This window comes from Cebus imitator, unplaced genomic scaffold (genome assembly GCF_001604975.1).
Source record: "Cebus imitator isolate Cc_AM_T3 unplaced genomic scaffold, Cebus_imitator-1.0 Scaffold480, whole genome shotgun sequence".
In the NCBI taxonomy this organism is placed as follows: Eukaryota; Metazoa; Chordata; class Mammalia; order Primates; family Cebidae; genus Cebus; species Cebus imitator.
Window position 1 is genome coordinate 1,275,721 of NW_016107795.1, and position 17,658 is coordinate 1,293,378.

At 36.9% G+C, this 17,658-nt stretch overlaps 1 long non-coding RNA gene across 5 annotated transcripts in view; it reads right to left on the reverse strand.

Moving 5' to 3' along the window:
* Positions 1-6,605: 6,605 nt before the first annotated feature.
* The window catches only part of LOC108292209, a 69,250-nt gene continuing 58,197 nt past the window's right edge, over positions 6,606-17,658 (reverse strand). For 4 of the 5 annotated variants that reach the window (XR_005197478.1, XR_005197479.1, XR_005197481.1 and 1 more), the window contains 2 exons: positions 15,201-15,298; positions 8,761-8,792 (listed from right to left, as the gene is read on the reverse strand). This is a non-coding gene — a long non-coding RNA (uncharacterized LOC108292209). Of the gene's footprint in view, positions 6,636-8,760; positions 8,793-15,200; positions 15,299-17,658 lie in introns of those variants that run through there. The other variant, XR_001820191.2, reaches the window with a different exon arrangement.

Consider the following 17,658-nt stretch of genomic DNA (forward strand, 5'->3'; position numbering starts at 1 on the left):
GGTCAGTTGGGGGGAAATAGGGGAGGGACGGTGCGGGGTGGGGAGTTGGGGAGAGGTAGCATGGGGAGAAATGCCAGATGTAGGTGATGGGGAGGAAGGCAGCACATCACACTGCCATGTGTGTACCTATGCAACAATCTTGCATGTTCTTCACATGTACCCCAAAACCTAAAATGCAATAAAATAAATAAATGGAAAAAAGAAAACTCACAAAGAATAGAATTTAAATGCAGATAGAAGGTTGTAATGCAAATAAGCTTCAGATTAAATGTAATCAGACAGCAAGTGTGTATCAATAATAGGTTTTCAGATTTTTCCTGGTTTTGGTGACAGGAATAGATAAGGAGAAGAAAGCTTAAAGAACCTGAAGAAAGGAAAAGACTGCAAAAAGGAGAATCTAGGAATGAGACAAAACTCTGAGCCATCACATCTTTGACCTTGAAAAAAAATTGTAGACTAAAGATATTTTGTGACATAACTGCAATGACAACTTAAGTTTTATAAAAGTTTTTGTTCTGTATCATTTTTCCAAGCTGAGAAACTTATCTGAGGTATCAAAAGATGTAGATTGATTTCATCTTGGTTGCCACATCAGAATAATGTATCTATTGTTTTATTTAATAATGTGGCATATAAATAAGATACAATATCTACAGTCTTCCAATTTTGAAAGACTAACTTATGTGGTTGGTTAGCTTAGTTTGTTAGAGTGTGTGGTTAATAAATGATTAATTTATATAAACAACAGAATTTTTTAACTTGTTAAAATGAACAATAAAAATGACAGTTAAAAATAATATTGTGCACTGAAAACCTGGGGGTTGGGGGTGGACTCAGAGTATATCTAGAGTAGCGGTCCTCAACGTTTTTGGAACCAGGAGCCAGTTTTATGGAAGACAAGTTTTTTATGGACCAGGATGGGCAGTGTGATTTGGGAATGATTCAAGCACATTACATTTATTGTGCACTTTATTTCTATTATTATTACATTATAATATATAATGAAGTAAGTATACAACTCATCATAATGTAGAATCAATAAAAGCCCTGAGCTTGTTTTCCTGCAACTAGGCAGTTCCATCTGGAGGTCATGGGAGACAGTGACAAATCATCCAGCATTAGATTCTTATAAGAGGCATGCAACCTAAATCCCTCGCATGTACAGTTCACAAGAGTGTTTGCACTCCTATGAGAATTTAATGCTGACACTGATAAGACCGGAGGTGGAGCTCAGGTGGTAATGCAAGCAATGGGGAGCAGCGTAAATACAGATGACGCTTCACTCACTTGCCTGCCACTCACCTCCGGTTGTGAGATCTGGTTCCTAACAGGCCATGGACCAGTACTGGGTCCCCTGATCTAGAGGGAACTTTAAAGTCTTAACTGCATTTAAGGAGAGTATGAGGTAGGGGAAGGAGAAATGCATTTGTTAAGTAAGCATAGAAATTAGAGTAAGGAAACTCAAGAAAGTATCAGGGAGAAAATAATAAACCTACATCCAGAAACTGAAGAAATAGCAAATAAGCAATAGAAAAGAATAGAGAATCTGAAAGCTAGTGTTTGAAAAGGTTAACAAAATAAATAAGTTGTTAGCAATCAAGGCAAAAATGGATGAAATAAAGAAGTCACAAAAATAAGCAATATTAGGGCCAAGCACAGTGGCTCATGTCTGTAATCCCAGCACTTTGGGAGGCCAAGGTGGGCAGAGCACCTGAGGTCAGGAGTTTGAGATCAGCCTGGCCAACATGATGAAACCCTGTCTCTACTAAAAATACCAAAATTAGCCAGACCTGGTGGTACATGCCTGTAATCCTAGCTACTAGGGAGGCTGAGGCAGAAAGATTGCTTGAACCTGGGTGGCTGAGGTTGGAGGGTGAGACTCTGTCTAAAAAAAAAAAAAAAAAAGCAATATTAGGAATGAAAACAGTAGTCTAAGGCATCTAAGCAGAAACAATAAGAAAATCCTTAAAATCATAAAATAATAATGTAAGTTTTAGTCCATACTTTTCATTTTTACATATTTTATTTTGTTAATTTCAATAGACGGTCCATTCACATGAGTCTAAATTTAAAGTTCTCCAAGTGTATATACTAAAAACTCTTTCCCATCTGTCCTCCAACCACCCAGTATCTCTCTCAAAGGTATCCCAACGTTTTCATTAACTCATGAATACTTCCAAAGACATTTTATTCATTTACAGGTTAATACAAATATGACTTCTCTTACCACCTTTCTCACAAATAAAATAAACTTAGTTGGTAGGTTTTAAAAATTCTCCTGGACAAAAATGTACAAGTACACTTTCACAAAACCTTCAAGAAATAGATAATTTCTATCTTATACAAGTTTCTTCAGGTAATGGAAAATGCGGGAGCTTCCAGATAGCTGACCACATGGAGGTTCCTGGAGGGTGGCTCATACATTCCTTCCCCCATACCTCACCTTACAGCTTTCTTCATCAATATCCTTTGCAATATCCTTTACAATAAACTAGTACACATAGTGTTTTCCTGAGTTCTGTGAGCTGCTTCAGCAAGTTAATCAAACTCAATGAGGGGGTCATAGGAACCCCAACTTGAAGCCAGTGAGTCAGAAGTGCCATAGGCTGGGACTTGGGACTGGTGGGTAGGGGGCAGTCTTGGAGATTGAGGCCTCAACCTGTTGGATCTAACATTATCTCTGGGTAAAGAGTGTCGGAACTGAATTAGAGGATACCCAACTGGTGTCCACTGCTCGGTATGTGGGAAAAAAACCCCACACATTTGGTCACAGATAACTTCTGTGTCAACCATTATTCTCAGCAAACTGACACAAGAAAATCAAACACCGCATGTTCTCATTCATAGGTGGGTGTTGAACAATGAGAACACATGGACACAGGGAAGGGAGCATCACACACTGGGGTCTGTAGGGGGGAAATAGGGGAGGGACAGCAGGGGGGCAGGGAGGTCAGGGAGTGATAACATGGGGAGAAATGCCAGATGTAGGTGATGGGGGGATGGAGGCAGCAAACCACATTGCCATGTGTGTGGATAGTTAGCTAGCTAGCTAGATAGATAGATAGATAGATAGCTATAAAGGTTCTCTAGTCAAAATCCTGGGTGTGGCTAAGGTGTTATGGTATATATTGATTTTTGTCCACGGTTCCTGGCTCATAACTCACATAGCCCTTGTTAGTCTTTTGTTACAATGTTGAGTATGTTAGGCCTCAGGCGCAGGCCTCTGACCTTCTTCTGCCCACCTTTCACTCTAATGGTCCTCTCATGAGAGGGTCCCACTCTATACCCTGCAGGAAAAAAATGCCGATATCATGACGCCTCCATAAACACCCAAGAGGACAGGGCTCAGAAAGCTTCCGAATAGCTGAACATGTAGAAGTTCCTGCAGGATGGCATACCCAGGGAAAGCACGAAAGCTCCATACCCCTTCCCCCTACCTCGCCCTACAGGTCTCTAACTGTATCCTTTGAATATCCTTTAAAATAAAGTGGTAAATGAAAAAGAATGGAGATAAAAAGAAGAGAAAAGAAAGAGAAGGAAAGAAGAAAGGAAGAAAGGAAAGGAGGGAGGGTGGGAAGGGAGAGAGAGAAAGAGAGAAAAAAGAAAGAGAAAGAGAAAGAAAGAAAAGAAAGAAAAAAGGAAGGAAGAAAGAGGAGGGAGGGAGGGAAGGAAGAAAGAAAGAGAAGGAGGGAGGAAGGGAGGGAAGGAAGGAAGGAAAGGAAGAAAGGAAGGAAGGAAAAGAAAAGTGAGAAAGAAATGAGGAAGAGACCTACAGGCATCAATGCTAATTGGCTCATACAACACTTATTCCAGCTCCTTAGAGCAGTCAGAGAAGCCATATAAAACATTGTATTTCCCAGAATCTCTTTTGCTCAGATACTTTATGTGATTGGAGCTCTGCTATCAAACTTTACCCTTTTGAAACTTTAATATGGAAGTGAATCAAATGGGAAGAAGTTTAGAATGTAGGGCATCCATTTTGCTGCAGGGGCTGGTGACACACTGTCATTCCTGATCAGTAGCTGGGCATCTGCGTCCTGATGGCAGATACCTTCCTGTTTAGCAGAGGTGATATGATTCTTAAGCTACCAGCTAGAGCAGTTTCTGTATTCTAAATTGGACTTCCTGATTCAGTGGCTGCCTGATCATGGAAGAGATAGCAGCTTCATAATGTTTCAAATTCTTGACTAGAACACTGGCAGTATCTTCCCTGAGGGCTCGGTTCTGCTATATGGATTTGGTCATAGTTCCTGGAAATGCAAATAAGTCTCTTTCTTCAGTTCTCAAAACACGTCTGTAAGTAATCCATTTAGCACCTTACAGGATAAAACCTTTTTTCCAGGATGGAATCTGTTATCTTAAACTGAACCCTCACTAACATACTGCCCAATTTACCTTGAAATTGAAACTAAAGATAATACAAGATAAGGATAATAAAACGATAATACAAGAATGGAAAATGGTGTGTGAATGTCACTTATAAATAAAGATTTAATAACCTAAATAAAATATTAATGAATCAAATCCAGCATGGAAGAGATAAACATAGAGGGAATCAAGTAGATTTTATTTCAGAAACTCAAAAATGTCTGAAACACAGAAAACCAATTGATGTGATTCACCACATTTGTAAATTAAATGAATAACATAATTATTTTAGTTAATAAAAAATGCATTAGAAAAAATGCAACACACATTCATGAGGGTTTTTTTTTTTTTTTTTAAATAGCAAAACAAGAATAGAAGAAAATGGGCTTATAGATCTGAAACAAAAGTTGGAGTTTTTTTTTTTTTTAAAAAAAAAAGAAAGAAAAAGAAGAAAAAGGGCCTTAATTAAAATTAAAAAAAAAAAAAACCTTCCACAAACATCTTATGTAATGATAAAATACTAGAAATATTCTTTTTAGAGTCATAAACACACATGTCCATTATAGCCACTGATTTTCAGTAATGTACTAGTGCACTCAGACAATAACATCTAAAAAGAAAAATAAATAAGAATCATAAGTACTTTAAATAATGAAGGATTTTATCCATATTTTTCTTTGCCATCACTGAGTAGCAATAAGCCTATTGCTCTTCATGGATGGAATCAATCACCTTTGCCAACACCAGAATTCTCTTTTTGTTTGGTTTGTCCAGTGGCATCAATTGTTCAAAACAGCTAGTTGACAGTGGCCACTGTCAATACAAGTGAACTTTGCTTGTGTCTCCTGGTGGTTCCAGCAAATCTCTTTTAGATATTAAGTAGTATCTCTTAGACGTTAAGATTTCTGAACAAGTAAACTCATGTTCTGAAGACATGATGCAAAAAAATTTATAAGTAGGCATTTGGTGTAGTTTTATGAGCCATCACTTACCATCATTGTTTCTCAAATATACACATTCTATTTATGAGAAAAATAGCCCATGTACTGATTACCAGTTCAGAGCATATCATGCATTATGCAAGACAACATCCTGACTTCCCAAGATATTGCTTTCCTGCCAGGCACTATAGGTGCTAGTCTTCAGTACAACATTTTAACGATCTATAAAGCAGGTGGTAACAGATCCATTGGAAACTCTAAAATAATTACTTGGAGGCAATGCTGTGTGGGATACAATAACTGTTAATAAGACACTCAAAAATTCCAAGAAATAGTGCTGCAAACAAAGCATGGCAGGCAGAGAAATCCAATTGAAATCCTTTCTAGGTACCTGCTCTCTACTTGTCCTAGTCCAGTTTATTGTGCTGTGGCAGAAAGACCTAGGAGTGGCCTGTACAAGTCTCACCTACTGGTATTAACACCCTCCTATAGTCCCCTTCCCGTGAGTATGGTAGGGACTTGTTACTTGCTTCTAACAAGTAGACAGTAGCAAAGGTGATATCACTCTTATGATTACATTATATGGCAAAGATGATGGATGTAATTCTTAGGATTACATTATGTTACTGAAGTCTCCATCTTAGCAGACTGGAGCTAGAAACTCTCCTTGCAGATTAGACTAGCTACATAATTTTGGGGGCCCACTTCAAAAGCAAAGTGTGGGGCTCCTTTTTCAAAAATTACCAAGAATTTCAAAACAGCCACAGAATAGCCTTAAACCAGGTGTGGGGCCTTTTAAGCATAGAGGGAAACACATAGGATGTGTGCCCATATAGCCAGCTTGGCTTGTGGGTTTAATGAAGTAAGCGGCCATGTTCAAAAAGACCACACGTCAAGGAGCTGTGGGCAGCCTCCAGGCAAAAGCTAGCAAAAAGTCAGGACCTTCAATCATATAGCCAAAAACTATGAATTAACTTAGAAATGGATTCTTCCCTAATAGAGCCTCCAGACAAGAATGCCAGTATGGCCAGCACCTTCCAACAAACTTGGCAAAGAACTCAGCTAGCCATGTCCAGACTTGTGACATGTGGAAATAGTGAAATAATAAATGTGTTTTGTTACCAACAGCTAATTTTGTGACAATTTTTGTGCAGCAATAGAAAACTAATGGAGATGTCACATAAAAGATTCATGATAAGTTCCTACTGTTGGCAAGGTTACCATTCAGCATTGGTGGTAACCATGTTAGCCTTCAGGAATAAAAATTGATATTGTTGAGTTCATGCATGGCTTCCATCCCTGCAAGACTGGCAATTTTTAATAAGCCTATTAAGAAAGCAACGGTGTGGTAATGGATAGAGGGTAACTGACAGCCTCTCTGATTATTAAAAGCTTCCTCCATGGTAAAGTCTTTTTGATGAGCTTTCACTTGGGACAATATTCTCGTATTCTGGATCCTATCTATCTCGTATCAAGGATAGATAGGAAGATATCTATCCTTGTATTTTACTTTTCAAATTTCTTATTTCTAAGACTTTAATCTTTCTCCTTCTAGTTCCACTAGCCAGTGACCATAAATGAGCATAGACTCTTGACTCAGGCAATGGTTTTTGTAATAACTGGAAAATACCTGGAATATTCTAAATTCTACCTATCAAAAGGAATTAATTTTTCATGGTCCTTAAGAGCTAACCCTGATTAGACTTATAAGAAGGTGTAGTCTACTTTCACCTGGTGCCAGCAAATTAGGCTGACTCACCTGTTAACCAAGGTCAGTGACATAGGTCATAGGTAACTTATCATTAGGCCATAAATGAAGTTGAGAGAAAAATGGCAATGTGGCAGAAGTAGCGCACTCAGAATATGAATCATATGCACATGTACCATTCTTGTGCCTCTAGATATTCTCCAGCCCAGTTCCACATATACTACTTCCTTTTGATAGTGGACTACTACTGGGCATGACTAACTTGGTGCTCTGATTGATAACATGGTTCATCATGGTCAGCTCAGATCAAGTAGTTATGTGGACTAATGGTCAGGATTTACTGTCTATAATTATGGTAATCACACCAATTTGCCTTAGTGATTAAGTACTCTAATTTCTGTCAACCTAGGATCTTCATACTCTCACCGAAATTAAGGGTGCCCTCAAGAGGTATTCCTAATTCATTTCTTTTCCGACAGTGTATTGTTCTGTTGCCCAAGATGGAAGGAAATGGCACAATCATAACTCACTGCGACCTCAACCTCCTAGGCTCAAGTGATCCTCCTGCCTCAGCTTCTAGCTGAGACCACAAGCACAAGCCACCAATCCCAGCTAATTTTATATTTTTCATAGAGATGCAGGTCTTGCTATGTTGCCTAGTCTGGTCTCAAATTCCTAGCCTCAAGCAATCCTCCTGCCTCAGCCCCTCAGAGTGCTGGGATTATAGGTATGAGTCACATCGCCAATGTAATGTGTTTCTTGTTGTTGCTTTTGGGGCAGCCTCCTGAGCCAGAGATGGCTCAGAGAGACTCTCAAATTGTTTGTTTGCTTGTTTGTTCATTTTTAAAAATAGAGACAAGGTCTTACTATGTTGTCCAAACTGACCTCAAACTCTAGGCCTCAAGTGATCCTGCTACTTCGGTCTCTCAAAGTGCTGAGATTACGGGAGTGAGCCACTGCACCCAGCCTACTGTCTAATGTATTTCTAACGGATTTGGTGAAGAGGTTATCTCTTGAACGCTCTTGAGGGATTTTATTTAGGAGTGAGAAAAGCAGAATGCAGACAACAAATTAATCCAATATTTCTACCTCAAGATTTCTACCCAGGTCTTTTAATTATTTTATTAATATCTTTTCTTCTTTATAGCAGGTCCATTTCTGTTCATATCAGCTATGGTCTAGATTTCAGTTAACCAAACAAGAAAATAATTTAAACTACTCCCATTTGTTTAAGCTAGGATATTAAAAGCCTAACTTCTGACAAGGTTATTCATATTGGTAACTTCAGTTACTGCTTAAATTACATTCTTGCCTTACTTATATCTATAAATTAATGAAATCTTCTTTTCATCACTGAACTAAAATAATATTTTTCTTAAATTATTTTAAAGTATTAACTGTATTATCCTGGGGGTGATGCTATAATTTCACTCCCCTTATATAAGTTCAAGCTAAAGATCTGGTTTTCATTATTGGTCTAGACATAGTGAGTGTTAAGAGTAGAGTACTCACGCCTGTAATCCCAGCACTTTGGGAGGCCAAAGTGGGCAGATCACGAGGTCAAGAGATTGAGACCATCCTGGTCAACATGGTGAAACCCCATCTCTACTAAAAATACAAAAATTAGCTGGGTGTGGTGATGTGCGCCTGTAGTCTCAGCTACTCGGGAGGCTGAGGCAGGAGAATTGCTTGAACCCAGGAGGTGGAGGTTGCAGTGAGCTGAGATCGCGCCACTGCACTACTGCGTGGCACCTGGTGATGAAACAAGACTCTGTCTTAAAAAAAAAAAAAAAAAAAAGCAGAGTGAGAAGAGGACTGGCTTCCTCCTGCAAGATGATCTTCTTAGGTAAGGTTGTGACAGGGTTGTAAAGCAAGGTAAGAAAATCTCATGAGTCAAATGAAGGTAAGAGCTTCTGCAGGCAAGGGAGTCTCTATGAAGAGGATTCAGTATTTTCTGAGTAAACAAAATTAAATCCTTTCATGTACCCCATTTTAGTTTGGGGGACACTACTCTTTGATTATCAAACTCCAACTTTCACATATTACACCAGGTAAGACAGAGAATTCAGCTGAGTTTGGAACTGGGAAACTTACATAATTAAACATTGAATTTGATCTTTGACTATCTCAACCCTGTGGCTGCAAGAAAGAAGATATTCTTTTAGCTCGTTTTCAATTTATGCCCTAAATTAGAATTTTGAGAATGTCATTCCTTTTTTATTTTGTTGTTTAGCTTCTTTAGAAATAACACCTCTAGCCCATTCCTGATGCCAATTTTTATCAGTCAGCATTTTTAGCTAGAAACAAAAAATAACCAAGTTCAACTGATGAAGGCAGAATAGGACATTATGACAAGGATTTGAGGGTAGTTCACGGAATCTTTAGGAAGCCTAGATAATTAGGGGCAGGGCTTTGCACCAAAAACAATGCTCAAAATCACACAATAGAAATGCTCTGAGAACTCCACTGTGGCCTTCACCAAATAAAAGTTGTTGCAACCTGCACTGCAACAACTTTTTTTTGGCTCTGTGTACTAAATGCCACCAATAGCATGGCTTCCATTATTGCTACAAAGTTTAGTTCTCCTGCAAAAATCAACACAGCTGTACAGAGTCCTCTCTTCTGATGCATTGGCTTTCAATTCCAAGTAGAAAAGCAACACCATGTGCCCACATCCTAGGTGCAAAGGAAGCTCAGGAAGCAAGTATTTGACATTTTCAGTGTTTATAGTGGAAAACCTGGTCGACCTCCCAACATGCTCATAAAACGGAAAGTTCCCAAAACATATAGTTCCCAAGGCATATTAATGATCAGCCCATAAATGACAAATGTTATGTGTGATTAAAACTGTTTGTACCATATGTACCCCATGATACATAAATAACAATCTCTAGAATTTCTACTGCAATTCTCACACATGTGCAAGACAAAAGCAAAGACTTTTGAAGCATTATATGTAATAGCAAACATGTGAAAAGAAATCAAATTAGAGGATTAGGTAAAATAGGTTGTGATATGTTAATATGATTGTTTATTCAGGTATTGAGAAACTGAGGATTTTATGCATACGAATTTTTTAAAGACTGCCTTTGAAGTGCTCCCAAAGAAGTGGGAGGACAGACACATATCACTAGAACATGTGTAATGCATCAAAGCCTCAAATGAATATGGGGCTGAGGTGGTGTTATTAGAAGAATCTGCCTGTGCTTGTGGAAAGGACATCACAGAGGAAAAAGATTCATATGTAATTTAGGATTTAAAAGATACACAAGAATGTATGATGTAAAAGAGGAAGGGTAAATTCCAGGCAATACAAATTATATTTTTAAAGTCACTAAATGTGTTATAGTACAATGTTTTTCTGAAAAATAAATGTGTGTCGCGTTTGATATTAAACAAACAGGACTTGATAGCAGTGTTGTAGCGTGACGGAAAACCTCCAGGAAGAAATTTTAAGTTTCTAGGAACTTCCCTTCAACCTCAAATTAAAGTAAAACAAAAAGTTAATGAAATAGCACATAACACTCCAAACTGCCATGGTCACATTACATCATTGAAAGACTTTTCTACAAAAAACAGTTATAATTTGGCAAATCAAAAATAAAGAATTTCTTCACAGAAAACCACTAATACTGTGGAGTTACTTTTCCATCTTAAAAAAAAAAAAAAAAAAAAAAAAAAAAAAAAAAAACTTTTGAAAATGTTGCCATCTAGTGGCTTCAAACTAAAAAAAAATTAACTATACCGATGTGAATCATTTAACCATGTTTCCTAGGAAAAGTTTCCTTAGCAGTTCTTAAATAAGCAAATATTACATTTGTGCCTCTGATTTAAGAGAAGGCGTTCAATTTAGGCTACTAGGTTTCAAACTTTTGCTTCATCATTTACTAGCTGGATGACCCCAGGCAAGTTGCTTAATCTCTGTAAAATGAGCATAATAATAATATCTACCCGCCAGAGTTGCTGAGAATTAATGAGAAGATCATAATAAAGTTGTCTAGCGCAGCATTTTACTCATATTACACACCCAATGGGTAATAATAATTGTATTACTTAAGTGGGAAAGAGTTGCAAAACAAGTGGGCTGTTAGTGGGATTGAAGTTTGAGTGATACAGCATTTAAAATTACAGTACTTTTATTGGCAGTTTGGGTTACAGCATTATAGGTTGTTTTTTTTTTTTTTGAAGTAGTAGAAACATTGTACTGGTATATTGTTGCTATGTAGATAGCAGTTACCAATAACTGGCATTCTCTAATTTTGAAAGATCCTTGGATCAAATTATGATTACATTTTACTATCACAATATTTGTAAAATCCAGTTCATCTCTAATTTGATATCTTGCCTGTTCTATAAGAAAATATACATCTTTCAATGAAAGCATATATGGAAGTGGGGGAAAAGGTAGCTTTACCCGTTGTTTAAAAAAACATTGAGGCTCATACTGAATGCAATCAGCCTTAAAACTTCCTGTCATGGAGACAAGTCAGATGAAAATGGTTCTCTCTATTTATGATATCATTTGAGCCATATAGTATTGCTATGACTTATTTTATTCTTCAAGACAGTCCTTGAGACTGTTTAACTTAATTTCACCTGTCCAAGAAGCAGAAACATCATGATTGTTAAAATGTGTTTGACAAATATGTCTCTTGAGATTTCCAATGATATGATGATAAAATGTTTATGATATCACCATTGAGAATTTGCAGTTAGTCAATCAGCAATATTCATAGTATTACTGGGCTGGGATCAATCTTGGGGGAAAAAAAGCATTCCACAAAAGTCCATCATGAACATGCCTTCTTGAATGTTTTTATCAAAAATGTGGATAAATTGAAAATTTGTTTCTTCCAAATTGTAGAATATTTTGAATGGATAGGTTTTGTAGGCAGCTTTTAAGACGGTTCTAGTAATTCCTGCCATTCCAGGCTTCACACCTTTGTGAATCCCTTTCCCTTGTGTGTGAACTGCACATAGGAACTCACTTCTAATCAATATAATGCAGCATGACTGATGGGTGTCACTTCTGAAATTAGGTTACAAAAACCCTGTGGCTTCCCTCTTGCAAGTTCTTTCTTCCTCCCTCTTGCTGACTAACTGTGATGTAAACTAGTTACTAAGTTGTGAACTGCCCACCTGGCAAGGAACCAAGGGAAATCTCTGGCCAACAGTCTATTAGGGATAAAATCCTGCCAATAACCACATGAGAAACTCATAAGCAGATTCTATTTCTGTCAAATCTTCTGATGAGACTGCAGCCCCAGCCAACTGCTTTATTATATTCTGGGAAAGAACTCAAATCAGAGGTAACCAGACAAATCAATGCCCTGGATTCCACACCTACATAAACTGTTAAATAAAATATTTGGTATTTTAAGCCACTAAATGGTAGGGCTACTTGTTACACAGCAATAGATAACTAATACAGTTCAACAGAGATTGGCAAATTACAACCTGTGGGCCAGATCTGGTCTGTGGCCTGTCATTGTATGGCCCTTGAGCTAAGAATGGTTTTTATGACTAAAAGAGTTTTTTGTGTTTTATTTAAAAAAGAAAAGGAATACTACATTAAAAAGACGCAGAGCCCACAAAGCCTAAAATATTCACTAGCTTTTTACAGAGAAAGCTTTATAACTCCTGCAGTAAATAATATGACCAATGACAGAATCAAGATTCAAAATGATTGCCTTAACTGACTAGAATAAAGAAATCAAGTAAGTGAGATAAAACTTGGCCATCATTAATAAAAAGTTCTGTTCTTAGGTTCAAAAATTCTATCTCAGAGTTATAGGATAATGGTTATGTGAAAAAGATTGGCAGATTTTAGTGGATTCAAGGCTCGCAAAGAACTAAAATATAATGTGATACTTAAAATAAAAGTTAATGTAATCTAACTTTGCATTAACATCCAGCCGATAAAAAAAGTTAGCTCAAAACTACCCTATATGAGTCAGAGCATATGTGAAGTATTTTAACATGAATCATTTAAAACTGTTTAGAGACATTGGAAATGGTATTTGTATAAGGCTCCTCAAATGTATTTCCTTAACTTATTGCAAAATACATTTTTTTAAACCAGCATGGTAGGTGAAACCACTGGTATCCAAAATTATGCATTTTATCTGTAGTAATCTCCATATTTTTAAACTCAGCTCTTCTTTTGATATCTATTTGTATTTTTAACAGATATATATGTTTTTTTTCTTTCTGTTTTCTTTACGTGTATTCCCAAAAAAAGCAGGGGAAAGGAAAGGCAACCAAGGATGTACATGTCTTTGGAGAATGGAAGTAGGAAGTGGGAGGTTGGTGTATTTAAGTGTGTTTGGTCCTACGTATCTTCTCTAATCTCTTGAAATTTGGTCTGTTTCTGTCTATTTATATTGGCCTATGCTATACACATGTGTGTGTATATATATATATCCCTGCAAATATATCCCAGAGCTTTGAGGTAAAAGACACGGCACAATATAATGCTTCTAGAAACAAGCAAAAAGCAGACCTTCACTAATTCTGAATTCACATTTTTGCATGTTATGAATAAGGAGCATAGAGACTAACCAAATTGTTACAGCTTGAGTTGAAAGTGTTCTGAAGGTTAACTGGAGATACGATGTACCCATAGATAGAATTAGCAACATTCATTCCTTATTTACAGTAAAATCTATTGTCTCCTCACTTTTCTAGAGAGCTACTTTAGTTTATTTTAACTTAATAGGTCACAATTCCTTGTTGTTTACTGTTATCCCAGAGAAATTGTTCTAAATGTGTCAAGCAGTGCCTGACTCAGATTCAGCGGCTTCTTCAGCTTCCACGCCAGCCAGGAGGACAATCAAAGAGGAGTGCTGACAAAAACAGACTTTAGTGCTAAAGACTGAAAAGCAGAACTGTGGAGGCACTAATCAATTTCCTCTGAGGAAGAGTATTTCTGCCTCAAAATGTGAAAAGTGACTGCTATTTTCATACTCTAGAGGGAGGTACAGACTCGCACTAAACTGACTCAGTATGGTGAAAGACAAGACAGATTAAAAGAAAAGATGTAACACACAAGGGAGAATAGAGAATCCCAATGATAACACTTCTGCTTATATTAAATCACAATTTGAATGAAATTACTTAAATACTTAACGGTTAAAATGTAACTCTCCAATCTCTATTTGGGTAATACTCACATTTGACTTTCTTTTGTTCTACAAGTCCAACACTGGTAGCTTTCAACGAAAAACTTCTTTATATTTAAATCATATATCACGATATTCTATAAAAACTTTTAACCACCAAAGGTTTAGGTGGAAATCATCATGTGTTAAGCCTCTTAATTGTAAGTGCCTCCATAAGAAATCTATTTCTTATAAATTTAAATTTGGCTTCCAGGAGATGCAAGGGGAAAAGAAGCTTTTTAAGTTATTCTAATAGTTTAGTAAAAAGCAACACAAAAACAGTAAATCAATAGATTGGTCTGCTTGTTAGAAAGAAAATTGAAAACATACATGGCCATTGTATTTGTTGATTTGTACAAAGTAACTCAACAGAGATTATTTGAAGTCTTCTATATGTTATAAGTCTTCTCAATGCTCAATAGCAGGTCCTATTGGACAGGTCCAGAAAATACTCTTTTTGGCATGAGATACATAGTTTTGTGGCTATTGCACCTTCACTTTAAATGAGTTTTCTCAGCTACCATGTACTGGCCATAACAGATTCAAGGGCCAATTAGAGACGAAATACTTCCAAAATTAGTATTGCTTGATGTCCATTTTATCATTTATTATTATAAATATGTTATTATTTGTATTATTTTATATTATTAAATATTATTATAAAATTTTATATCCATATAACACTGAATTTGCCTTTATTCTTCTGATTTTATGAAGTAAACAAACAAAATGGCAGTAAAGAAAAAGAAATGATTAGCATGCCCACCACTAACTCAGTCACTATTTCTTTTCCCTTGTTTCCTTATTATTGTGCCCATATTCATGTATAGTTTAGATTGTTGCTTTCATAATAGACAAAAAGTTATGCTTTAGCTTTTTCACTAAAATTATATTAAAAATGCCTTTCTACTTGCTGCATGGACTCATAATTAACATCTCAATGTACAGACACTCAGAGACTGTATAAATGAGAAAGTGTATCACCTGTGGAAAGCCAGGCACCATACACAAGGTGCCACTTACCTTGGCAAATTCCTCACTGTCCCTCCATCCTTGCAGGCGAGACAATTTGTTCTCTGTCCCAGAATTGATAGAACTCAAGGATATCAATTTTAGCAAGCCTTAAAGAGAGTGAAAAATGATGAAACTACAATAGCAATTTACAAATTTACATTGAGAAGTATGCCCATCAACTTTACCTCCCTGTGTTTGCTTTGACTTATCACACTTTCTCCCTCTAAGCAAGCTACATGGATGTCTAATAATAAGGAGGTTGACTGATCAAGTTGGCCTCCAAACAAAAGGAGTCTCTAATATAATTTGAATGCCTGTCCCCATATTAGCTTCAAGCACTTCAAAGCAAGATAAAGTCCTAGTCAATGCTGGATGGGCATGCCTGTTTTGTCTTCAAGATGCCTTCTTTTCATTGTTGTTGTTTCCATTATTTGGCAACCTTGCCCTTAATTGACACATTCTTTCATTGAATGTGCCGGTAAATTCATTCTAGTTACAATTTTATACTTTGTGCTTGGGAGCCATTCTCTCTCTTCTGCCTTAATCCACCAGTATGCTTTGATTTTACTGCCTCCCTCTTGAAAAAAAGGAAGAAAGGAAGGGAGGAAGGCAGGAAGGGAGGGAGGGAGGGAGGGAAAGAAAATGAAAGAAAAGAAAGAAAGAAAGAGGAGAGGAGAGAGAGAGAGAGAGAAAATTTATATATATATATAATTTTTCTTAAACCTTAGTTATTGTGAAATACCTCGCTTTTTTTTTTTTTTTTTTTTTTTTTTTGGGTAGACAGAGTCTCACTGTGTTGCCCAGGCTGGAGTGCAGTGGCATGATCTCAGCTCACTACAACCTCCTCCTCCCAGGTTCAAGCAATCCTCATGTCTCAGCCTCCTGATTAGCTGGGACTACATGCAAGCATCACCACAACCAGCTAATTTTTGTATTTTTAGTAAAGACAGGATTTTGCCACGTTGGTGTGACTGGTCTGGAACTCCTGGCCTCAGGAGAAGGACTCCTCCTCCTTCCAAAGTGCTAGGATTACAGGCATGAGCCACCACACCCGGCCAAACACCTCTGTTGTCCTTCATGTATCTCAAACATTACAGGCATGAGCCACCACACCCGGCAAAACACCACTGTTGTCCTTCATGTATCCCAAATATTTCCTACACACTGCAGTGCAATATTCCATTGAGTTTCTACATCACAATTCATTTAAGCAATTCTCTATTATTGGCCATTTGTAATTTTTCTTTCCCATCCTATGAAATTATAATGCATATCATATTTTCTTCTTTAACATTTTTCACAAGGATTTATATAATTCTTGTATTAGAATCAAAGGGAGAGGATCCTGTGTAACTTTTTATGTTCACTGCCTAATAACTTCACAAATGGTTTAAGCAGTTTATACTGATGGCAGTAAATATAACAATTTCAATTTAATCTCATTTTAGTCATTTTATTTTTCTGAAATATTTGCTATGTTAATAGGAATAAAAGTATCTTATTTCGAGCTATATTTTAATTACTATTGAAACTGAACATTATGAATCTCCTTATTAACTCTTTGTTAAATGAGTCAAATAGTCTGTTATTTTTTAAGAAGGTATTAAACTAATCACTCTGTATGAACTGTCTTATGACATAGATACTGTTTTTGTCAATATTGAGGGTAATATTTTCTAATTAATTATTTTAATTTAAAATATTCAGATCATTAATGTTTTATAAACCTTTTCAAATTGTAGATGAACCATTTTTTTATTTTTTAAATAAAATCTTCCTCAGTATTTTAAAATATCAGATTTGTCATATATCTGATATTATAATCATTAAAATAAATGATTACATATAGTCAGCTCACCTCTCCAGTGTTGCATAGATTTTTCAACCATCCTTAATAATGAATCAAGCCCAAACTCTATGCTAGGTTCTGATCAAACTTAGACATTCTGCAGTGTAATGTGTATATTTCCAATCCTTGTATTCCCATGTTCTAAAAACAGAAACGTATAGATTTAAATATATGCCACCCAGGGCAACAAAGAGAGTCAACTATGCAAAGGCAAGTCTTTTCCTGTTAGTCCGGTATCGTCTATGTCACTAAAAGTCATGCTTGTCTCTAAGTTGTCACAATGTGCATAAGTGGCATAGTTCATGCATGTAGAAAAGTGAAGTGTAGCCAGGCGCGGTGGCTCACGCCTGTAACCCAGTACTTTGGGAGGCCAAGGCAGGCGGATCACAAGGTCAGGAGTTCGAGACCAGCCTGGCCAAGATGATGAAACCCCGTCTGTACTAAAAATACAAAAATTAGCTGAGCGCAGTGGCACGAGCCTGTAATCCCAGCTACTCAGGAAGCTGAGGCAAGAGAATTGCTTGAACCTGGGAGGTGGAGGTTGCTGTGAGCCGAGATCGCACCATTGCACTCCAGCCTGGGTGACAGAGTGAGACTCCGTCTCAAAAAAAAAAAAAA